At 43.9% G+C, this 25,414-nt stretch overlaps 1 protein-coding gene across 4 annotated transcripts in view; it reads left to right on the plus strand.

The window, feature by feature from the left end:
* PRRX1 (paired related homeobox 1) overlaps window positions 1-25,414 on the plus strand; it is an 83,778-nt gene that overhangs the window by 35,359 nt on the left and 23,005 nt on the right. The window lies entirely within an intron of this gene.

Raw genomic sequence — 25,414 nt, forward strand, 5'->3', positions numbered from 1 at the left:
CAGAACGGAGCCAGGGGGCTATATAAGCCATTCAGGAGAATTGTCTGCAGGGCCTAACCTGCCCTAAGTTGGGCCAGGCCTCTTCCTTGAATATTCCAATTTCTTTTATTTTTTTAAAATAAGGTTTTCAGTCCCTTTACAGATGGGAATATAAGGGGAAACATACAGCCAGCATTCAGCCCGATTTCCCAGGAAACAGGACATTTACACCTTCCAGGTTTGGGGGCAATGAATGCCAGTGCAACAAGGCTGGCTCTATCATTGAGCAGAGTGAGGTAGATACTGTTGGAAAACATGCCCCCCCCCGGAGAGGCTGGCCCCTCTCCCTGCTCCCGGGGCTTGTTTACCGGTGATCTTCCCTGGCTGACGTCCCCGCAGTCCAGGGAGGATCTTGATAGGCAACATCTCCCAGCGTGAAAGATGCACACCCCCTTTTTCCTTGCATACCAGCAGGGGAAAGAAGATAGTCAGAAAGCCTTTTACATCTTGTTTATTTCTGACTGTACAACTCTACAAAAAAACATGTCCGATCAGTTCAGTCTCCTCCGAGCAAGTGACTCAGACTTCCTTCACATACGCAACAGGAAGGTCTCATATTACACACAGAACAAAGCTTTGTGAATCCTGTGAGCTTCCGGGAATATTCTTTCCCACAGCTAGCCACATCATGTGATGTAAACACCGGGCTGCTAGTTTGCAGCTGCGTTGTACTCATATCGTAACAGATACCTCAAGCAGCAGCGCTGAGGGACAGCAGTGGCAGCCCCCTCCTGCCACTCCTCTCCACTGGAGGGCAGAACTGGGGCCACCATGTCACCAGCTCTGTGCACTAGCCAACTTCTGTCTGGGGGTGGAGAATGCCGTCTTTTCAGTCTCACACATTCGACTACCAGCTAGGTCAGCTTCTCCACGTGGACCCATGAGAGGGCGCCATTTTGTTTTTTGCCCCAGGCAGCAAAACCTCTTGTGCCACCCCAGACTGGCGGCAGAAGGAGCGAGAAGTACTTGTGCTCTTGGCGCTTAAAAATAAATAAATAAATGGAAAGTAATTTACGCTGTAGCATCCTGCACATGTCTACTCATAAATAACTCCTGCTGCAGTCAAGGAGATTTACGACCCGCGAAGTTCTACTAGGGGTTTGGAACATCCCACTTCCCGGGACCACATACCCTCAGAAGTTCCATGTCGGGGGGGGGGGGGCTGCCAGTGGTAGATGGAGCCAGAGGTAGTTAGGGTCAAATTCGACTGGACTTAACTGTCCAGGCTCCTTTACCATCACACAAATCCTTCCATCCATCTCTCAGTCTAATTAAATAAGTTGTTTCTGGTCATCACAGGAGTGTTTAGAGTTGAAACGTTTGCTGTTGCAAACTTTATAAAATGATGAAACAGGAACTGACCTTTACACAAAACTGTGGACCTCTTACTACAATTGTACTGAGCAGGGCAGCTGCCCTAAATTTCAATTTTCTGCCAGTGTTTCCCTGAACTACCTCCCTCTATGAAGCCACTTCCTACTGCCAGAAAAAGGGTTTTCTGCTGTAGTTAACATGATTTGAAACCATGTCGTAGGTTTTAAATACTCTCTCTCTCTCTCTCTCTCTCTCTCTGTGTGTGTGTGTACGCGCTAATTGCCATGGGGGGGGGCACTGGGAGATTTTCACCAGTATTTCAACTTGGGAGTGAAGCTGTGAATCTCCATGTTCCATGTGATGCATTGCTTAGGATAATGTACCCCTCCTAAAAAACTTGGTGTTTTTAAAAAATCCTCAGTGTGATTAGAAATCACACCATCATGTAATGTGTACTTAGGTCCTAAGTGTGTGGGGTTGGGGATGGAATGTCGCACAATGATCTTTACTGCTTAGTGAAGGAACCCTGTGGAGATTTCAGTATCCCACCAAGGAAGGAGGTAAAACAGAAAGGAGCTGTCCAATGAAACTAGTTGCTCCAGTTTGGCTATGAGCTGCTTTCTCTACATCTCAGGGCAAACTCCAGCAGAGGAGGAAAATCATAAAGTTTTCTCTCACACACACAGGAAAGAGAGAAAGACAGAGAAGAGGACATATTTATAGTCTTCCCCCATTCAAGCATTCCATTGATTTCACTCCATCTTGCTGCTTTTTCAAAGCTATTTTTGGCCTTCTTGGCAAGGAATGTCAGGGTTTTGTTTTCCAATTAAACAGATTCACACCCTCCAGGCCTTAAGTAGCTTTGCTATTTCTGTCTGTCATGGATAGTGAGAAATGGCAATCTCAAGCCAGTCACAAGTACATCTACAGATGTTCAACAGTTGTACGGGTACCCCATGGAAATACAGGAAGCAGAATCTCCATGGTGAGCTGTTTCTGGACTCTTCAATAAAACCTTTTATAGTAAAAAGTGCTGGAAGAGAGAGGGAACTTGGCTCTTCCCTTCTTGCCTGTCTCCACAGGTTTCTAGGATCTGAAGCAAACACAATACTCAGCCCTTCCACTTTTTCTTCTCTCCTGCCCTTTGATACACAATCATCTCCAAATACTCTGAGCATGACCATTTCATTTAGCTTGGAGGTAGTCACCCCAGCCTTCAAAGTCTATTAGAAAACAAGGCTGAAAACAGACACAATATATTCCCAGCAGCAGGGTGTTTTGGAAGAATTATCGTTGCTTTTACTCCAATGTTTCCTCTCCAGGGTTGAGGAAAGAAAGAAAGAAAGAAAGAAAGAAAGAAAGAAAGAGTTTTGCATGGTGCTGATTGGCTGGCAACCCTGTTGCCATTACAAAATCTCCTCCTAAAAAAGAAAGTTTCCGTTTATTATTGTCATAATCAGCACCATCAAGACAAGCAAATAAGTTGTTCTCATACATATGACATTTAAAAACACACAACATCAACAACAAAGAATGAGAATGCAGGTTCAGCTATTAGTCTTCACTAATGCAAGTTTGTTGGCTGAGTTAGCATTTGATTCACTGGTATGCACATCTGACATTTCAACTGTGAAGTTTGGAGTGTTGGAGAAAAGCAAATATATTTCCTTCTCTGAAGCTTCTAGTAAATGCATGTGTAACTTTAAACCACCAGAGGGCAATCCTTGTGTAGCAATCGAGCCAACACTTGTTTGTAAGCCTCTGTCTAAGTTAACTCCACTCCTAGAAGCTGAGCCATTTTGTTTATTGTTCTCTTCCAGCTTGTTGAGACAAGATGTCTGCTGTTGCTTTCATTACTATTCACCCTGTAAATATTTCCTGCATGAATAAAGCCTTTGAACTCTATAAATTGTAAGTGATTATTCTGATCTAATTCACTCAAGCTGCAAGGTCTGTTAACATGGTGAAAGCCAAGTTCACACCAAGCCAGAGGGATCCCTATTTTAGCTCAGATTTTATACTATTTCTGCCTTCTCACAAGTCTTCACTTAGTACAAATAGTGACTGTTTTTTATCGTAGCAGAAAAGGCATGTAACTGAAATCTTGCATTGATGTGCACATTACACTAAAAAAATGATGCATGCTTTTGAGTTGTGGTTCAGGTGATGTTTTGTTTGTAGGTGTAAGATGTTGGCTTGCAAGTGGTGGGCTTTGACCCACAATTTACTTAATTTGAGTTGTGCTGGTGATACTAGGTTAATCTTCTGGAGACTGAAGGAGATAGAGAAAGCATAACAACAAAAAAGAAGACAAATCGAAAGGAGAAAAGGATTAATCTACACAGACAGAAAGATAGATGGAGTAAAATGTATAGTATCTGATTAAAAAAATAAAATTGTATCCCAAGTTCCTGGTTGGAGCGTAGGAAGTTCTGGAAATAGAAAGGTTGGTGTAAGGGAAGGCAAGCTATTGAGTTGCAAAGTTGTTGTTGTTGCTGGAAACCTACCCAGTAAGACTTTTGTGTTACCCAGTCAAGTATCTGCTGATCAAGCAGGAGATATCGCAGTACATTTTGTATCGTTCTCTTGGATTAATTCAACAACAATTCTCTATGCTTTAGTCATTGTGTCCCTTTCCTGCCTTATGCCTCCCTAATAAAAATCTTGGGGAGTTCCGCAACCTCCATTTGTGGTAGCAAGCCAAAAGACATCACACTGACATCCAACAGGCACTTGTGTAGATCCAAGTCTCCCATGGAAATGAGCAGAGACAAATTATTCTGCTGCTTGAACTTGGCCTTCAGAAACGGGACATGGTGTTGCAGTTTCTTTGAGGCCAGGTTTCACTAAGGTCATGGTCTGCTGTGAGACTCTTGCCACTGGTTCCTTTCAAATTTAAATTGCAGAGCTTCCCAGATGACTGAAACCCATCTCAGCAATTGGTTCGTGGACTTGCAACAACTCTTGAACTCGTTACCCTCACACGACCATCCTGTTATCAAATACCTGTGTGGCTAGTGACTAAGAGACTGAGCTTTTGTACCAAGGTGTTCGCAGCTCAAAAACTCACCCCAGTCATGAATTCACCAGGTGGCTTTAGGTAAGCCAACGTCTTTCCACCTCAGCCTCTGCAGTATATGACTATATGCAATATGACGTACAACCTCAAAGGGTTGTTGTGGATCCGCGAGCTGCTGAGATAATATATCTGAAGCACTCTGAGCATTCTTAACTGCTGTATAAATGTTGAGCGCATATTAGTATAAGGCCACTTATTTCGCAGGCTGTACATGTTATTCTCACATAAATCAACGTGGGAATGACAAATGTACAGCATGTGTAACTAATGAACTTATCCCATTATTTGTTTCATTTAGAGTGCTTAAGAGCTCCTTTGGTTTGAAAGATGAAAGGGAACCCTAGTTGTATAACATGTAACAAATTAAAATCTCTCTGGAGGAGAGACTAACCATGAGACATTCAATTTTCCGTCCTAAATTAACTGCCTGATGCCAAACACATTATAGCTTATGAGTGTGTGAAGGTACATAATACCATTTTTTGAAGTCAAAGGCAAATTTGCTGCCAATAATACGCAGAGCTTTTGAAAGGCTGTAATTTCTCATTTAACCAATGCCAGTTGCAAGTACTTGGTGCTAAGGAATAATCCCTCCATGCCAAATAAAATACAGAGTAAGTCTGTGGTGCAGTTGTCAGCATATTGTTAGTTACAGGCTGAGTGACAGAAAGCATTCGGCAGGGAAGATAAATGTCTCCAAGTTGCCTGCCAAGTTCACTGAAAAGGGCCTTTTCTTCGACATTCTTTTCGGGGTGGAAAAATCTTTCCTGTTTTCATTCCCCCAGCAAACATTTAATGAGCTGTGTTTTACAAACCCATTAAAAGGGCTGTCTTAAACTGGCCCTAAGGCATTTGAAACATCTCTCTTTCTGTCCTGATCTATGTCACAAACTATTGAAAATGATACATTTTTCACAGGCAGAGTATAAGCAACATCTGGCTATTACAGACGGTAAGTGCAGCAGGACCAGGTTAGACTGAAGGTCCATCTAGTCCAGTGGTAAGCGACATAAGGCCCATGGGCCACAAGCTGTCCACGGGGGTCGTTTAACTGGCCCACGAGCCACCCCTGAATCAAGCTGCCCGCATGGCGAGTCCCAGCGCACTGTGCTAAACTGGCACAGCGCGGTGCCGAGACTCGTTTCCAGGGTGCTGGAAATCGTGTCTGCGCAGATGCCGGAAATCGCAGGTGCACACATGATCTGGCCCATAGAGGGATCTCTGCTGGAGTGAACCGGCCCAGGAGAGGTAAACCTTGCTGACCCCTGATCTAGTCAGCTGGATGCTTGCAGGAAGTCTGTAAGGAGAGCATGAAGCCAGGCTGTTGTTTGCACTCAGCACCGGGCATTAAGTGCTATATTGACTCTGAACGTTGAGGCTCTGCTTGACTTGGACTACTGCAATGCGCTCTACGTGGGGCTACCTTTGAAGGTGACCCGGAAACTACAACTAATCCAGAATGCGACAGCTAGACTTGTGACTGGGAGCGGCCGCCAAGACCACATAACACCGGTCTTGAAAGACCTACATTGGCTCCCAGTACGTTTCTGGGCACAATTCAAAGTGTTGGTGCTGACCTTTAAAGCCCTAAACGGCCTCGGCCCAGTATACCTGAAGGAGCGTATCCACCCCCATCGTTCAGCCCGGACACTGAGGTCCACCTCCGAGGGCCTTCTGCCGATTCCCTCACTGCAAGAAGAGAAGTTACAGGGAACCAAGCAGAGGGCCTTCTCGATAGTGGTACCCACCCTGTGAAACACCCTCCCACCAGATGTCAAAGAGAACAACAACTACCAGACTTTTAGAAGACATCTGAAGGCCGCCCTGTTTAGGGAAGCTTTTAATGTTTGATGTATTACAGTATTTTAATATTTTGTTGGAAGCCGCCCAGAGTGGCTGGGGTAGCCCAGCCAGATGGGTGGGGTATAAATAATAATAATAATAATAATAATAATAATAATAATAATAATAATAATAATAATAAATAATAATAATAATAATAATAATAATAATAATAATAATAATAATAATATTGTTATTGACGGTCATGTCCAGTAACCAATGATAGACTGATCTAATAGCTCCCTTAAAAGCCAGCAGAGCCAGAAACCATTGCCACTCCATGTGGCATTTTGTACATGTTTATCCCATTGCCATCTGTTTTTTAAAAAAACTAAAAAGCTCTACATGTCTTAGATCCCCATCCCCCACAACATTTCCTATTTATAGACACATCTGCCATTATTGTGCGGGAATTGATAGTATCACAAGGGTAAAGAATATATCCACACTTATTTGTTTTGTTTCTGCAACACAGCTGTAAAATGACCATAAAAGTTTAGGACAACAACAACAGCAACTGCAGCAGATCACATTTTGCTTTGTCACAGTGCTATTCCTCCGAGGAATGCTTCATATCCCCAGTATTTTGATAACTCTAGGTTACATAGGAGCCAACTTCTAGGGGCTGAGGTCCATTCGCCCCTCCCCATAAAATATTTGAGAGGGCCAGGCCTTGCCAAAGCTGATAGGCATTGCCATTCAAAAGGTGTACACATTGCCCATCAATTAATCACATTCTCATGTGATCAGTTATGCAGGTGAGGGCTTATCTGCCCCCAATATTTTACTCAAGGCACCCCTCCTAGGTTATCAACTAATTTATTTAAAAAGCCAATATCAAACACTATTTATGTAATAACAAGATACAGTATGATAACAGAGAACAAGGGCAAAACCACATTAGAGACAGTTGCATTAGGCCAGGGGTCAGCAAACTTTTTCAGCAGGGGGCCTGTCCACCGTCCCTCAAACCTTGTGGGGGGCCGGACTATATTTTGAAAAAAAAAATGAACGAATTCCTATGCCCCACAAATAACCCAGAGATGCATTTTAAATAAAATGGCACATTCTACTCATGTCAAAACACCAGGCAGGCCCCACAAATAACCCAGAGATGCATTTTAAATAAAAGGACACGTTCTACTCGTGTAAAAACATGCTGATTCCTGGACCGTCTGTGGGACGGATTGAGAAGGCAATTGGGCTGCATCTGGCCCCCAGGCCTTAGTTTGCCTACCCATGTAGTAGGCGGAGACATGTTTCAAAAACTTTCTTAGAATTTCACAAGGTGTGTTGTTTTGCTTTAAGTTGTCCTGCCCAAATAGTCTTTCTGAGCTGTCCCAGTAGAGAAGGGAGGAAAATGAGATACACCAGTAAGGAGTTTTCCTGACGTAAACGTAGGGAGATCTAGATTGGGAGGGCATAAATTATTATGCAAAAGCATCTATATTTGTACTGTTTTCCAGTGTGTGAGTGAGCTGTTACACAATAAGTCCTTTCCCTCTTCATCCTCTAATAGCTTTCCTTTCAAAACAGTACTTTTAATTTTAGGCAATAACTGGAAACCCTTTCTTTTAATTTCTAGGCCCAGAATCATCTTGATCTGGGGCCAGTGTGGTACAAGAACTTAGGGCAAAAAAGTTCAGTCTTCTTGTTCTAGGTTAACCACGACACTTGGCAATTCAACAGGTCCATACGTTATTTTTCCTAAGTTTAGAAATGTGCTACAGGAATATGTAAGATAAAGGTAAAGGGACCCCTGACCATTAGGTCGAGTCACGGACAACTCTGGGGTTGTGGCGCTCATCTCGCTTTATTGGCTGAGGGAGCCGGCATACAGCTTCTGGGTCATGTGGCCAGCATGACTAAGCCACTTCTGGCGAACCAGAGCAACGCACGGAAATGCCGTTTACCTTCCCGCTGGAGTGGTACCTATTTATCTACTTGGACTGCGTGCTTTTGAACTGCTAGGTTGGCAGGAGACAGGAATATGTAGACAAGAGTAATTTCGTTTTATGACTTTGAAACCCATAGCTAAAAACAATGAGAGAAGGAAGAGAATTGAGAGAGAGAATTGGGATTGCAACAAGTTTCAAGTGAGAATATCGGTTATTGTTTCAGCCAGAATCTGGACCTCTGTATTCTTGACCAGGGGAATACGAGAGTGTGAGGATAAGTTTGTTGGACGTTCCCAGCTAGTTGAGAAAACAAGGACACCCAGGACACTCATGAATCTGAGAGGAAAGCAGAAGCTTGAAATTTTCATCACAGATTTATAGTTTTATTGTGCTTGTACATCAGAGAAGGGAACTTTCCTGATACCAACAAGATACACCCCAAATACCATCCAGTTCTGTTCTCCCTGCTGCTGCCACTACTTCCAGTAGTGCCGATCTTTTGGTGCAAAAGGATGGGCTACATGCCAATGGGCACAGAGTAGGGGGCTGGGGCTGCCAGGCCTTGGGATGTGTGAATAGAAGTTTCGGGTTTTCAGTCTCCTCCTCAGGGTAATCCAGGGAAAGGAGTAAACAAGGAGTCGGAAATGTGAGGGTGCAGGCTATGTTCTGCTTGGGCTGGAAATATTTTGCTTCTCTCTCTCTCCTGCCTCTGCAGTGTCCCTCATGTTCCCCCTGAGGCAGGGCCGGCCCACCCATGAGGCGAGGTGAGGCAACTGCCTTGGGCGGCAGGATCCACATGAGCAGCAGATCCGCCCTCCAATGAATGCATTGCCCACTGAGAGCTGAGGCTCGCTCCTTGGAGGCTGGATCTGCTGTAGCTCCCCCCTCAACGCCACCTCTTCAGTGGCCTCCTGGAGAATAGGAGTCACTGCTTTCCTCCACATCCTTGTTGCTGATGTACGGTAGATCTTTATTTCCCCCTCATTCCCAATGTAGATCTTCACTCACCTCTTCTTCCCTGGCAGAGAGGGGCGCCATTTGGTGGTTTGCCCTGGTGCCAAAATTTATTGGGCCAGCTTTGCCCCAGAGGCACCAGGTTCGGCTTGTCTCGTCCCTTGACCCACCCAGGAGCAGACCCAGATGATTCATGATGCACATTTAAAGCACACAACTTTGCCGGAATGGTGGTGGCAACTGCAGTTTGCTAAGGCTGCTGGAAACGGTAGTTCTGTGAGGGGGAAATTACAGTTCCCAGGATGCTTTGGGGGATGTAATGCATTTTAAATGTATATTGAATATGTTTTAAATGTATTGTGTGGACTTGCAGATAGTGTCAAAGTGATCTCTTCATTCTGTCCTTATTCTTCCAGGTCTCCTTTCTGCAATAATATTGCATCTCTCAACTCCAACCCCTGCAATTGGTGGTTCCCATCAGAATTCTTATGGACCCCGTTTTCTTTTCATTTTTCCTTTGAGAATAAACGTGTGCTCCCTGACTCCAGCACACTGAAAAATCTTTTCATGCGCTTGTATCTCCCCTCATTCCCTCTGAATTGTATGGTAAGCTAGGAGAAACTGTTTCAATAAGGAGCGATGAGTTTCGTCATCTCCCCTCATTTATTTTTCAGTTCTCAAGCTACCAGCACTCTTATCAGGGCTAATGCTTTTATTCTTCCACAGAAAAGGCAATGTTGTTGTTGTTTAGTCTTTTAGTCGTGTCCGACTCTTCATGACCCCATGGACCAGAGCACGCCAGGCACTCCTGCCTTCCACTGCCTCCCACTGTTTGGTTAAACTCATGCTGGTAGCTTCGAGAACACTGTCCAACCATCTCATCCTCTGTCGTCCCCTTCTCCTTGTGCCCTCCATCTTTCCCAACATCAGGGTCTTTTCCAGGGAGTCTTCTCTTCTCATGAGGTGGCCAAAGTATTGGAGTCTCAGCTTCAGGGTCTGTCCTTCCAGTGAGCACTCAGGGCTGATTTTCTTCAGAATGGATAGGTTTGATTTTCTTGCAGTCCATGGGACTCTCAAGAGTCTCCTCCAGCACCATAATTCAAAAGCATCAATTCTTCGGCAATCAGCCTTCTTTATGGTCCAGCTCTCACTTCCATACATCACTACTGGGAAAACCATAGCTATACACAGGCATAAAAACCCCACACAATTCTGCAGTATATATGTGATTCAATGGAAAGATATCCAGGGAACAGATTAGAAGACGGTTGCTTTTTCTAATGAATTGGTCACCAAAGGTTGGTTTGTTTATTTTTTAATGGTATGGATCACTCAGACCGGGAGGGAGATCTGTATGTAGAGTGCAAGAGCTGGAAGCCCTTGTGTGGAAATGGTAGATGAAAAGCAGATATAAATTCAATGCCAGTTTCTTAATCCTCACTATCTGTGGTGATGTTTGGCCATTCTGCAAGGTGGCAAGATGCAGTTATATCATAGAGGGCACTATCCAACTGTGAAGTGCCACAAATTCCAGAGGAAGAGATGTGTGCATGCCAACTTCTGCTATGGAAATTAATGGGACTCATAATGTGCGCTGCTTTGACTGGATGATGCCCCCACTTTTTACTCTGAAATTATTCCTCAGTTGTTTGTGGAATTGCATAGATAAAGCACAGACCAATCTCAACAGTACTAATATTACGAGCCATTCTGGAAATAGTCATACTGAAGGGGGCATATAAATCTATGAAATAAATGAAACATTCAAATTAAATTAAATTAATACAAATAATAATTACTCCATCTATTTTTCTACAGGGAATTATGTTTTAAACAGCAGTCTTTGGAAACGTATATTACTCATCCTTGAGATTTAGAATCTCAAGATGGTCATTAGATTTCTGGCAGGAACCCAGGAACAATACGTTCCAAATATTCGTCATACCAAAAGGTTAAGAGATGTGAGATGTGAGTGTATTAGCTAAATGTGAAATCCATTTGTTGTTCATGATGGGTTAAAGTTTCCATCTCTGGGGTAACATTCCAGAGAAAGTGCTTTGCAAAGCCTCTGTTTGCTTACTCCCAAGGAATTACATTGACTTAAAAAAGATGTTAAGTTTCACTCCAGTCTTACTCATCTGTACAGAACCTCTTAGATTGCAATGCTGGAGTAATGAATGTTTGCCGCGCCACAATAATGTGCCATGTTACTTGGACACAGCAGTTGCTGTGCTCACTCCCAGTGGTTTCCAACTTTTCCGAGTCCACAGCTCCCTCAAACGACCACATTCTTTTTGCGGCTCCCCTGTGGAAACCACTTACCCTGGACTTCCAGTAAAGGATGTGCGTAAGCGGGGATTTGCCTGTTCCGCCCCTGCCCCATTCTGCCCCGCCCCTTTTCAGCGCCATTTTTGACACTTGAGTAAGTGGGAGCATATGTGTTGATGGGAACCCAAACAATGCCATGGCTCTGTGGGAATGAGCTGATGCACTCCACATGGCAGCCCCAGCCCCACCTTTCCCAAAATTAGTGTGCACATGGTTTTGGGGAACTTACTTGCTGGCACACACATCAATAAACCAATGGTTGTGGTATATTCTGATAGCCTCACTTGCCAATTGATCTGCTCAGTCTACAGCCACTGGACCAACCAGTATCTGGTGTGTTGGCAGTGGCAGTGGCAGGGGGCAACCTTTATATCTGACTCAAATCATCCAGGATTAGTTGTGGTCTTGACCTTGGACTGTCATTAATTCCTGCCTCTGAGAGAAAAAACGGCTTTCATATCTTTGGAGGGCTTCATGTTCAGGTTTGGCTTGGCTTTCGCCACTAGCTGACATGATTAATTTTCATATCTACGTATATCATTTCTCTGTGTTTTTCTTTCTTTCTTTCTGGAATTTACACTTTCCAAATTCACTCAGTATTCGATCAATATTGAGGTCTCTGAATCATCCCTTTACCAACCGCCATGTGACTTTCGCTTCTCCTCAATGTGATTGATTGATTGATTGCATTTATTTCCCCTCATTTTTCTCCATGGAGCTCAAGGTGGTTTACATGGTCCTACCCCCTCCCCTCTTAATCCCCACAACCACCCTGTGGGGTAGGTTAAGATGAGAGCGAGGGACTAGCCCAAGGTCACCCAATGAGCTTCAGGGTCAAGTGGGGATTTGAACCCTGGTCCAGCTCATGACACAATTATGCTAGAAGTTTCCCTCCCTTCCAAGTGCCAGCTGATAAAGTCAATTGATTTTGTTCAGAAGGAAGCCCGTCCAGTTCTGTGGGGCTTATTATGTCTGAGTTAGTGTACTGAAATGTGTCTAAGATTGCAGCCTTAGGCGTAGTCATATCCAGTGCTTTTTTTCCTTTAAAAAATGTTTAGGGGTACTCTCATTTTGACTCAAGAAAACCACAATTTTATAGTTCAGATCGGGGAAAATAAATATAGCAAATTGACAAGAGGAGGTTAAGGGGTGATATGATAGCCATGTTCAAATATATAAAAGGATGTCACATAGAGGAGGGAGAAAGGTTGTTTTCTGGTGCTCCAGAGAAGCGGACACGGAGCAATGGATCCAAAGTACAAGAAAGAAGATTCCACCTAAACATTAGGAAGAACTTCCTGACAGTAAGAGCTGTTCGACAGTGGAATTTGCTGCCAAGGAGTGTGGTGGAGTCTCCTACTTTGGAGGTCTTTAAGCAGAGGCTTGACAACCATATGTCAGGAGTGCTCTGATGGTGTTTCCTGCTTGGCAGGGGGTTGGACTCGATGGCCCTTGTGGTCTCTTCCAACTCTATGATTCTATGATTCTATGATTCTATGACAAAAGTACAGTCGTACCTTGGAAGTCAAACGGAATCCGTTCTGGAAATCCGTTTGACTTCCAAAACGTTCGGAAACCAAATCGCAGCTTCTGATTGGCTGCAGGAAGCTCCTGCAGCCAATCAGAGGCTGTGGAAGCCCCGTCGGACGTTCAGGTTCCAAAAGAACGTTTGCAAACCAGAACAATCACTTCCTGGTTTGCGGCGTTCGGGAGCCAAAACGTCCGAGTTCCAGGGCGTTTGGGATTCAAGGTACGACTGTACAAAGATTCACAAAATGTTTAGGGGTTTGCGTACCCCTGCGTCCCCCCAGAAAAAAAGCACTGGTCATACCCATTGACACCAGGCTAATAATCTCTGCATAGCTCAGTCACCCTTCAAACTTCAGAGAGCTATTTTGGGACTAGTCAAACGATTTCCAAGTGTCCTTGACTCCAGATTGCAGATGTGGGAGAGGGGAACAGGAGACCTTGGCAGCCAAGGGCCAAGAAGCAGAACGGTCTCCATCTAGTCTCAGAACTATTTATCTGAAAATGGCAAGGCCATTAAGCGGCAGGAAATCAACAAATAGGATTTTGCCCTGAACGCTCTAATTTCAAAGACACCAAAGAGATCCACCATACCAGCACGAGATGAAAGAGTCTTTATTCTTCATCCGTGGAATGTGTTGAGCTGCTTGTCTGCATTGAAAGACTAATGGAGCTTGGAATGCAATAAGCAGTCTCAGGTTGTGTTGTTATTGGATCTCGTGCCTTCATTTCTTGAGTCCTAGTCAAGACAGATTTTGCCAAAGGGACCCATAAAGCATATTAGTGGTTCAGAGCTCACTTTCTAAATGAAAATCCGCTTACGGTTCCAACAAGATCTTGGTATTATCCTGGGAACCTGCCTCATTTAAGCAAATAAGATTCATTTCTGTTCTTTTATATAATAAGAGTGTTGCCTTTGGTGGCCTGACCCTTTGCTCCAGCTCGTATTTATGTCTTTCATTACCCTGTAACACCCAATCAGAGCTGGTGAATTACTGCATTGCCGCTCTCTCCCTGGCTATTTGCAGAGTTGGCAAGGAAGGTGATCTGTAGCCAAACATTCTTGCGTTTGTGAACTGAGCATTTGAATGACATACAGATGGAATCTTTATTAAAATGAGATTTTGTTTTTGTGTTTATCTGCGAATCCAGCTGGCAATGGCATCCCAAAGACTGCTTTCTGTATGACACATGCAAGTCCTTGGTGGTTCCTACAAAAACAAGTCAAAATGAATTTCCAGCTACAGTTAACCCAGGTCTAAGTAATAAGGGAACATCCCAAAAGCAGATCTAGGATGAAATGAACAAAGGCATTTCTTCTTCTTCTTTGGTGATCACTCGTAGCCGAGTAAGATTTTCTTCCATAAACACGGTTTTACCAATGAGTCCGTAAGTGACTGTGGAGGCCAATTCTGTATCCACACGTCCTTCCACACGTCCTTCCACTCCAGGCGGGAGTTGATCACGGTGTGGATTTGCCAAACGTGCCTTCCTCTTAGCGCGTTTCTCCCTTGCGTCCTGAGTTTGAGTGTCTTCAAAGCCCATGACTCCTTTGGTAAAGGCTGTTCTTCAATTGGAGCACTCGCAGGCCAGTGTTTCTCAGTTGTCAGTGTTTATACTACATTTTTTAGATTTGCCTTGGGACAGTCTTTAAACCTCTTTTGTTGACCACCAGCATTACACTTTCCATTTTTAAGTTCGGAATAGAGTAGTTGCTTTGGAAGACGATCATCAGGCATCCACACAACATGACCAGTCCAACGAAGTTGATGTTGAAGAATCATTGCTTCAACACTGGTGATCTTTGCTTATTCCAGTACACTTATATTAGTTTGCCTGTCTTCCCAAGTGATGTGTAAAATTTTTTGGAGACACCGTTGATGGAATCTTTCGAGGAGTTGGAGATGGCGTTTATAAGTGGTCCATGTTTCACAAGCATATAGTAAGGTTGGTAGTACAATAGCTTTGTAAACAAGCATTTTGGTTTCCATGGATTAATTTAGTCATGCACCTGTCAGGTTTAGCCGCAAAATCTGGTAGTACCTGTCATAGGATGACTGGATAGAAAATCTATATACAAGACAGGGCTCTCATCTTAAGGTTTTTAAGCCTTTTAACTAAATAATCAGTTAACTGATTGATTAAATAAATGTACATATTACCAAAACCTGAATATAGGGACCTGTTCAAGTTACTGTCAATCTTGTAGCTATTAAAAGCACAGGAGCCCTGCCAGAAAAAAGTTGGCAGCTCAGCTGGATAATTTTGCTTGGCAATTAATCATTTCCACCCATTATGATCTGAAATTATGACTTGACGTGGTTGCCCCCCACCCCCACCCCTCAGCCGAAGCTTGATTAGCATTATGTGTCCCTCGGCTTTGCTTCCATCCTGCATCTTAAGCCTTGCTTTTCTACAGAGATTTCCTTCTGGGTTATGAGGTCACCGTGTTCCCAGAATGTCATAATTTATTTGCGCGCATCTTGCAGATTGTAAAATCATGTGTGCGGTATTCGCCAGAATTCTTTATATGCTCTATACTTCACGTTTTATAACGGCTTTAATAGGAATGGGATGCTGCCTCATGGAAAATTGTGACGACCACAACAATTGCCGCAAAGGAGGAAGCTATGGGAGGAAACTCGCTGGGTGAAGGAATTTAACAGATCTTTCTGTAGTTTGTGAGTGAATCTTTTCAGGCACAGCGTTGCACATCTGGACTTTGACCGTGACCGACTGCCAGATTCTTCTCAGTTCATCCCCACTCCACTCTCATATTGCTGCTTTTATCATATCTCTGTCACAGCAGCTTGCCCTAGCGTTAAAACAGCCAGTAAATCAAGGGCATCCTTCTGGAAGCAGGGGCACAGTGTTCAGTCCTGTGATGTGGGATCAGCCATGTGGATCATCTGGTGCAGAGTGATGGGCTAGCAGAGGTAGGCAGCTGTAGTGAACATATGGGATGCCACAGTGGGGCTTTGTGAACAGCCCTTAGACGCCCATGGTGGCATGTTCCATGCACTCGCTAGTCTCTCCATCTGTCCCTCTATCACTGCCTGTGAACCAAAACTCATTTGCCCAAATCAGCCTAAGTTAGAATGTATATTAAAGAAGAAAAAATGGGATGTCATATGTATACAAGAAACACATATATCCAAAACACATGTAAGGGTGTTAAAAAATACGAGACTAGGACAGGAATATATAGCATCTGGACCAGAAAGAAAGAGGGGAGTGGTCATCTATGTAAATACAGTGTTGAAATCTCAAATGTTATTCCAAGATGATGAAGGTAGAGTACTTGGAGTAGAAATACAAACAAAAGAAGGGAAAATCATAGTGGTGGGAATATATGCTCTGAATAGTAAAAAAGATGATTTTTTTAGAAAATTGGAAGAGAGATTATGGGATAATGTGGATGAAAATATAGTAATTATGGGAGATTTTAATGGGATGACATCGATAGAAATGGACAGAACGCAAAGAGACAAAATGTCAAGTTCAGGTAGATTACCACTCGCCTTTTTCCACTTACGGTAATTGAGAATTTTAATTTCTATGATGCCTGGAGAACAAAAAATCCAAGTGCTAAAGACATAACCCATTACTCGGAGGCGAAAAAATCTGGAGGACGAATCAATATGGCTATCAAAAAAGTTGATGTTGAGTTTAGAAAAAGCAGAGACACTGAATAGATTGATATCAGCCTAAATGATACAAATGACTTTGTTGCAACCTGAATAAAGCATGCAAGATTTTGCAAAACAGGGAAACTGCATTATAATGATCAAGGAACACACAAAGAACAACTAGGTTTATAGCCAGCCGTTTCTAGTAGTTACAGAGTCTTTTTTTTTAAATTTCCTGGGGCAAAGGAAGCACATTCATTTTGTAATGACTGTCGGGGGGGCAGGCGATTTTACAGAGAAAGAGCAATGTCCTTTTAATATTTTATTTATGATTTTCAGTTTTATACATTTCAATATTTTACAATCATTTTAACATTTCAAAGCACAACTTCCTTCCCCCTCTTTCTGCGGTTCCTTAAATTTATTTTTAATGTTTTCTTCATATCCAAGTTGACTTAATTTGACCATTTATTCATCTACTTTAAATATATACACTTATAAAACCACAGGTTATTACAATAATCCTGCCAATGTTCTTATCTGTAAATATTCCATGAACCATTTCCATTGTTTTATAAAAAGTTTGTTATCTTGATTTCTTATTTTTGTGATACGTTTAGCCATTTCTGCATACAGAAATGTTAAGTTCGGGTTACGAATTTAATTTGTTCTGGAGGTCCGTTCTTAACCCGAAACTGTTCTTAACCTGAGGCACGCTTTTGCTAATGGGGCCTCCTGCTGCTGCTGAACTGCTGGCACACAATTTCCATTCTCATCCTGGGGCAAAGTTCTCAACCCAAGGAATTACTTCTGGGTTAGCGGAGTTTGTAACCCGAAGTGTTTGTAACCCAAAGCGTTTGTAACCTGAGGTACCACTGTATCCCATAAATTGGGAAAGAGCAACATCTGTACAGTGGTGCCCCGCAAGACGAATGCCTCACAAGACGGAAAACTCGCTAGGCGAAAGAGTTTTCCGTTTTGGAGGTGCTTCGCAAAACGAATCTCCTATGGGCTTGCTTCGCAAGACGAAAATGTCTTGCGAGTTCCTGCGGTTTTTTCCCCTTCCCCCCCTTTTTCTAAGCCACTAAGCCGCTTATCAGCTGATCCGATAAGCTGATAAGCCGCTAAAAGCCGCTAAAAGCCGCTAATAGCGCTAATAGCGCTAATCCTCTAATCCGTCAATGGGCTTGCTTCGCAAGACAAAAAACCCGCTAGACGAAGAGAATCACAGAACGGATTCTTTTTGTCTTGCGAGGCACCACTGTATCTACAAAAAGCAAACTATCCACTGCTCCCCCAACATTTATGCCATTTTGAAAGATGCATCCATCCCGCCTCCCTTTTTCTTACAGAACTTTTAAAAGAGTTAATCTTGTGAAAAAGCGTACTCGAGATTTTTTTCAGAGCAAATTATATGCGTATGATCACTGTTCCTAATCCGTGAAAAAATATCCTAAATTGACAGCAAGAAAAGTGAATGTCAGTGCTTCTGACAAAACCATTAGGTCCAGTCGTGGCCAACTCTGGTGTTGCAGCGCTCATCTCGCTTTATTGGCCGAGCTTCCGGGTCATGTGGCCAGCATGACTAAGCTGCTTCTGGCGAACCAGAGCAGTGCATGGAAACGCCGTTTACCTTCCCGCCGGAGCACTACCTATTTATCTACTTGCACTTTGACGTGCTTTTGAACTGCTAGGTTGGCAGGAGCAGGGAGCGAGCAACGGGCGCTTACCCCGTCGTGGGATTCGAACTGCTGACCTTCTGATCGGCAAGTCCTAGGCTCTGTGGTTTAACCCACAGCGCCACCCACGTCCTACACAAATCAACAGAGGGGTCGGTCCACAAATAGCATCACCAGAGGAAACCTGAGGTTCCAGCAAAGCCTGTTTTTGGGGAGCCTTTGGCCTTCTCAATGCTGTTGAACTACAACTCCCATCAGCCCCAGCAGGCATGGCCAATGGCCAGAGATGATGGGACCTGTAGTTCAGAAATGAAGTTTTCCCACCCTTGATTTGGAAATTAGATTCATCAGTAAATAAGTCCTTGAACTGCTGCATCACTCCCCAACTTCCGGATACCTGTATAATTTTTCCTGGGATAATCTTTATTACCCTCTTTGCTGGTATGGTGACGCCAGTCTTAGCAACGTCAAAAGGTTCTGTTACACCTAGCTGGAAGTCTTCCAATATTCTCAACCATTTTCTGTATTTTTCCTCCCATCTCACAAGTCACACTCTGCCCTACCTGATAAAGTCAAATTTTGAAATGATCATTTTCAAAATAAAATAAAATCCAATCAAAGTTTAAGAAAACCGCAAATAAATGTGTGTCTGGGACACAGTGGGCAGCAGGGGTGGGGATGGGGTGTGTGTGAATGGGAAGATCTATCAAAGGTTTGTTGGCATGTCTTGGGAAGTGATAACGTTGTGTGGTGGTCGGATTCAAGTCCCTTAGAATGTGAAAGCCACCATTTCAATGAAATTATTCTTTTTTTAAATATAAATTTTCATTTTTTTTTAACATATCATTTTCAACAATAGTTAAACATACTGTTACATCTTATACAATTTTTTGACTTCCATCAATCACATCTGAAAATTTTCCAAACTATTCACTTAATATACATTTCTTACTTTCACTATTACCTTTAAGTCTCATAACTAATATCTCTATTCTTTCTCTACCTTGCAATATTTCATATATTTCTCCTTACAAAACTTCTTGTAGTCCTACTAGTGCAATTGGTTGATTACAGTTGCTCTTCAAATAGTTCATATATTTCTTCCAATTATTCTAGCTGAGTGGGTTTACAGTGGAGCTGAGCGGCATAGGCAGTGTCAGATGTAAGGTAAAGGTACTGACCATTAGGTCCAGTCGTGGAGATGGGTTGCGGTGCTCATCTCGCTTTATTGGCTGAGGGAGCCAGCATACAGCTTCCGGGTCATGTGGCCAGCATGACCAAGCCACTTCAGGCAAACCACAGCAACGCACGGAAACACCGTTTACCTTCCTGCCAGAGTGGTACCTATTTATCTACTTGCACCTTGATGTGCTTCCAAACTGCTAGGTTGGCAGGAGCTGGGACAGAGCAACAGGAGCTCACCCCGTTGCGGGGATTCGAACTGCTGACCTTCTGATTGGCAAGTCCTAGGCTCTGTGGTTTAACTCACAGCACCACCCATGTCCCAGTGTCCGATGTACAGGGAAACAAGCAGCTGGCTTACATAATGTGCCTAGTTGCTTGCCTTCTTAGTCAAACTTTCTCCCTTAGAGCTATTCCCCTCCCAGAGAGAGTATCCATGTGAAAAATTCTAACAGGAAAGGAAAGGAATGCCACCCAAACGATTTTCAAACCCTTCCATTCACTCCAGCAATGTTGATGATGAAAGTGAAAAAAAAAATGTCTGGAAAAATCAACTGTGGTAGTTTTATTAGATTAAAAGACTAAACACTTGCATGAACTGTATAATTTTCGTATTTTATTTAGCAGCTTGCAGAACATGTCACTGCAGTTTGAAACTTGGATTTGACTTGCGGGTATGAAACGGATGCCAAGGACAAATGTCCCATTTGCCTAATAGATGAGACACCTCTCTGCTAGCAAATGTGGGGCCAATTGACTATATTTTGCTTCTCAGTAATTTCTTTCAGTCGCATAAGGCTTTGATCAGTTCAGGGATCTGTGCCTTTTTAACATGATACTTTCCCCAGAAGCTGCAGTTGATTTAAATTTTTTTTTTTAAGCAAAGCTTATTAACAGCTGGAGAATTTGGGCAACTCTTCCAAGGCAAGCATTCCCTGTGTTTTTTAAATTTATCTTCATCCCTCTGCTGTCTTCCTCTTAGGAAGAATTTGAAAACTCAATTCAGCAAAAGACAACCTGAGACTTACAGAGTGTGATTCAATACCAAACTAGACATGACACCAAATCTGCATTTTTGCATTTAACATGCAGGTGTTCTTTCTTGTTTCGTTTTTTAAAACTGCAAATTTCATCAGTGGCAGAATCTGGGCTGGGTGGCTGATAGCAGGATGAGAACAGGCATGGAGAATAAATTTAACCCCTTCCTCCTCTGCTTTGGTCCTGAAGAAAATTCTTCCTCTGAAGCTAGTACAATGGTACCTCAGGTTACAGACGCTTCAGGTTACAGACTCCGCTAACCAAGAAATAGTACTTCGGGTTAAGAACTTTGCTTCAGGATGAGAACAGAAATCGCGCGGCGGCAGCAGGAGGCCCCACTAGCTAAAGTGGTATCTCAGGTTAAGAACAGTTTCAGGTTAAGAACGGACCTCTGGAACGCATTAAGTTCTTAACCAGAGGTACCACTGTATTTGCATTGGTTAGGAAACTTTCCAAGTCAAAAGCCTTGGGTTGAACCCATATTTTCCAGTTAAAGGATCTTCCATGATAAGACTGGGAAGGAAAGTCACAGCCAGTCTGAGTACACAGTACTGAACAAGAAAGAACCAGTTACGTTTATATAAGACTATTTCACATGTTGCATGCATCAAAATTCCCAGGTGTTAGGGCAAGATGTACAGTATAGCTACGAGCCAGGAAATGCTATTTGAGACTGATAACCCACAACGACGTGCTTTGATACCTGCTCTCAGTTGACTGGCAAACAGAAGAATGAATGAGCAATGGGATTCTGCTTTCCCACTGAGATCAGCTGGTTTCTGTATCAGAGAGCCTTTTTTTTCTTTCAAAGGTAAAGTAAAGGACCCCTGACCGTTAGGTCCAGTTGCAAATGACTCTGGGATTGCGGCACTCATCTCGCTTTACAGGCCGAGGGAGCCGGCTGTGACGTTAACATATGAGAGGGCTGGAGGTGAAATAGTTAAACAAGTTACCCAATCAGAACCCAGAGGGGTGGAGTCAGAGGGACTATAAAACCAGCTCTGGGAGGGGCAAAGGGAAGAGTTCGTTGGGTGTTGGGTGGTTGGTTGGAGTGGGAGTGAATTGGGATAGAGGCTGTGGGTAGGTTGAGTTAGTATAGTGAAATAAGTCAGGAACAGTTAGGAACTAGGAAGACAAGTAAATATCTGAGAGGTGGTTTAGTGAGTGAGAGCAGGTAGTGGAAGTTATAGGTCTGGATAGGCATTCCATGATTGTAATTGACCAATACCGTTTATGAAACCGCATGCTTGCTAAACTGCAATAAATAAACAGAAGTTTATGTTCCAATTTAACCCTGACTAGACTTAGTATTGTACCAGGTAGGGCCTGGGTGGTGGCAGCGAGAAATAAAGTGGTGGCACAGGGATCAATAGACAGTGAAATATCAGGAGACCCTGTGTGATCGCCACACTGGCGTTTATCCGCAGACAGCTTCCGGGTCATGTGGCCAGCATGACTAAGCTGCTTCTGGCAAAACCAGAGCAGCGCACAGAAACACAGTTTACCTTCCCGCCAGAGTGGTACCTATTTATCTACTTGCACGTTTTGGCGTGCTTTTGAACTGCTATGTTGGCAGGAGCTGGGACCGAGCAACAGGAGCTCACCCCGTCGCGGGGATTCGAACAGCCGACCTTCCGATCGGCAAGCCCTAGGCTCTGTGGTTTAGACCACAGCACCACCTGAATCTCAACAGAATAAGAAATTAACTATGGGAGGTGGGGAAGCAAAGGCACTTGCTTAAATAAGCATCACATATATATATTTACCACTACCTTTTCGTGTCTTAATTCTTGTCCTCTCTAGGCATTCTCCCCTGTCATAAATGTTCCTGGTTCCTTATGTCAGACTACAGTACACAAAGCATGAGTATCCGAGAAAATAGCAATGATGTTGCTCAGAGTATAAAATCTGACTTTCAGTGCATTCCTCATGACTTCTATGGGCAAATCTACAATGCAGTCATGGGTGAGAAATTAGCCATGGGAGAGAGAATGGACAGAGGGAAAAGGAACAGAGTGGAGAGGAAGGTGTTGAGAATTCCGTTCCACCTTAAGGAACAGACATGGGATTGTTACGTGTCACATGTCTGTTTACATTCCAGCACTGTATGCTGGGAACTTCTGTTGTGTTTAGCTTTTGCTTTAGCTGTTCTCTCTGAGACAACATGACAGAGAGACGACATGTTTATTTGTCCTGATTTATGATTAATAAATCTGTAGTTGTAGTATCCTTCCACAAGCCTCACGCCTATTCTGTGTGTGCAGTTTGATCTGCTGATAGTGTGCCCTGGCTGAGTAAGCCCAGGTCGCTGATTTATGTCGGAGCAGAGGTGATGGTCTTTGCACAGGGCTGCTGGAAGGAGATGGCTCAGCCGGGGCTAGCCAGCTGGCCTCCCGGCCCTTTGCATGCCCACAGAAGGTTCAAGCTGACACAATGACGTGAAAAATCAGCCAAATCTTAGGCTGCATTACTGGCCTGTTGAGTTGAGTTGTTGGCATCCATCTATCTCAAAAGACAATGGAGTGCACCTCCAAGGGTGATGTCAAACCATTGGGCTATCAGCATTGAAGTGACCTCCCTGGGGCACAAGCCTGGGCAGTATGTATTGTTGGGAAACTGTGTACATGCAGCTACTCACACAGAGTCAATTAAGGTTTGGCAGCCAGCCAGAAGGTCATGTGAAGGAGTTAGTCTGCCTGGTGATAACAGAGGCATGGAGACAGCTCCCTGATTGGTCAAGCTCTCTCAAGGGAGTGATAATTAATGGCCTACTAACTGGAATGTGTTAGTTCAGTGTTTGGAGTTCAGTGTTCAGAGTTCTGTGTCAGTGTAGGAGTTGTGAGTCGTGTATAGGAGAGTAAGCTAAATATCCATGTTCTGTTCCTGTAAATAGTCCACTGTATATAATAAACACCTAACTACAAGTTCCTGGTTCCTGCTTCATCTATCCTGTCTGCAGCCAAGTTGTCAATTGCTTCCGTGGATTCGGCGTATACTCTGCTAGGTCTGCCTAAGGTCCTGCAACTAGTCAGAAAGTTGCAAAACATCAATAGGTTTTGCCAATATGTATGGAGATCCTGGGCTGCCCAGATGACAAGACTCTTGGCCTGGCTGATGTGGTCCAAAGGAAAGCAGAGCAATACGTTTGGCACCAGCTTGGCTGCAGTCAGGGAACATGCAAAAAGCAGAGAGCAAAAAGTTCTGCAGTACATAGAATCATAGAGTTGGAAGAGACCACAAGGGCCATCGAGTCCAACCCCCTGCCAAGCAGGAAACACCATCAGAGCACTCCTGACATATGGTTGTCAAGCCTCTGCTTAAAGACCTCCAAAGTAGGAGACTCCACCACACTCCTTGGCAGCAAATTCCACTGTCGAACAGCTCTTACTGTCAGGAAGTTCTTCCTAATGTTTAGGTGGAATCTTCTTTCTTGTAGTTTGGATCCATTGCTCCGTTTCCGCTTCTCTGGAGCAGCAGAAAACAACATTTCTCCCTCCTCTATGTGACATCCTTTTATATATTTGAACATGGCTATCATATCACCCCTTAACCTCCTCTTCTCCAGGCTAAACATGCCCAGCTCCCTTAGCCGTTCCTCAGAAGGCATCGTTTCCAGGCTTTTGAGCATTTTGGTTGCCCTCCTCTGGACACGTTCCAGAGGAGCGTGGTTGAAGTCTAACTAATGGTTAGACTTCTGGTTGAAGTCCAACCATTTTTTAATGACGTCAGCTTTGGTGGAGACAGTGGCGGAGAAAGGGGTGTGTGGAGGGGGCGGGCCGCCTCGGGTGTCATTCCTGAGGGGGGGGGGTTGACACCCCCCCGGGCAGATCGCTGCTGGGCCAATAGGGATGCCCATAGGAACGGGAAATGTGACTCCCATAGAGATGGGGTGTGCCGTGGGGCCTCAGCTGCCCTACAGCTGGGGGGGGGAGGCAGCAGGCGGACAGCGGATGGGATGGGGCACGCAGTGCCCATAGGGATGGGCTGTCCCTATGGGCGCCATGGGCGGTTCGCGTCACCCCAGGTGCCCGAGAGGCTTCCCCTGCAGCTGGGTGGAGAACAGTCTGCTTCATGAGATACATGTGTTGCCCCAAGTTGGTAGAAATAGCTATACAGGGTTGTGGGGGCAGAACATTGAAAGCAGTGAGGTTAGAGGACAATGCAAAAAGTCCAGCCTGTAATAGGAGAGGCCTAGGACTCTCATACCTACGGTACCACCTCTCCTGGTACGCCCCACAGAGGACCTTAAGGTCCATATATAGCAACACCCTAGAGGTCCTGGGCCCTAAGGAAATTAGATTAGCCTCAACGAGAGCCAGGGCCTTTTCAACTCTGGCTCCAGCCTGGTGGAATGCTCTGTCTCTTGAGACCAGGGCCCTGCGGGATCTGATCTCTTTCCGCAGGGCCTGTAAGACAGAGTTGTTCCACCTGGCCTTTGGATTAGAATCAGTTTTATTCCCTCCCCCTCTGTCTTTTTCTTTTCTCCTCCTATGAAGAGATTGCCCCCTAATGTTTTAATGTTGTATCTTAATCTTTTAAATTGTATTTTAATCAACTTGTTTTTATAATTGGTTGTTAGCCGCCCTGAGCCCGGTCTTGGCTGGGGAGGGCGGGGTATAAATAATAATAATAATAATAATAATAATAATAATAATAATAATAATAATAAATTATAATGCCATTGCTGCAGTGTCCATTCAATATGAAATTGCCTTCCCAATGCTAGGATACTTAACAAATGTAGAGAAAGTTACAGGTAGGTAGCCGTGTTGGTCTGCCGTAGACGAAATAAAATAAAATAATAATTAAAAAATTCCTTCCAGTAGCACCTTAGAGACCAACTAAGTTAGTTATTGGTATGAGCTTTGGTGTGCATGCACACATCTTCAGATACCAGAAATAAAG

Source organism: Podarcis vaucheri, assembly GCF_965113315.1.
Source record: "Podarcis vaucheri genome assembly, chromosome: 6".
NCBI lineage: Eukaryota > Metazoa > Chordata > Lepidosauria > Squamata > Lacertidae > Podarcis > Podarcis vaucheri.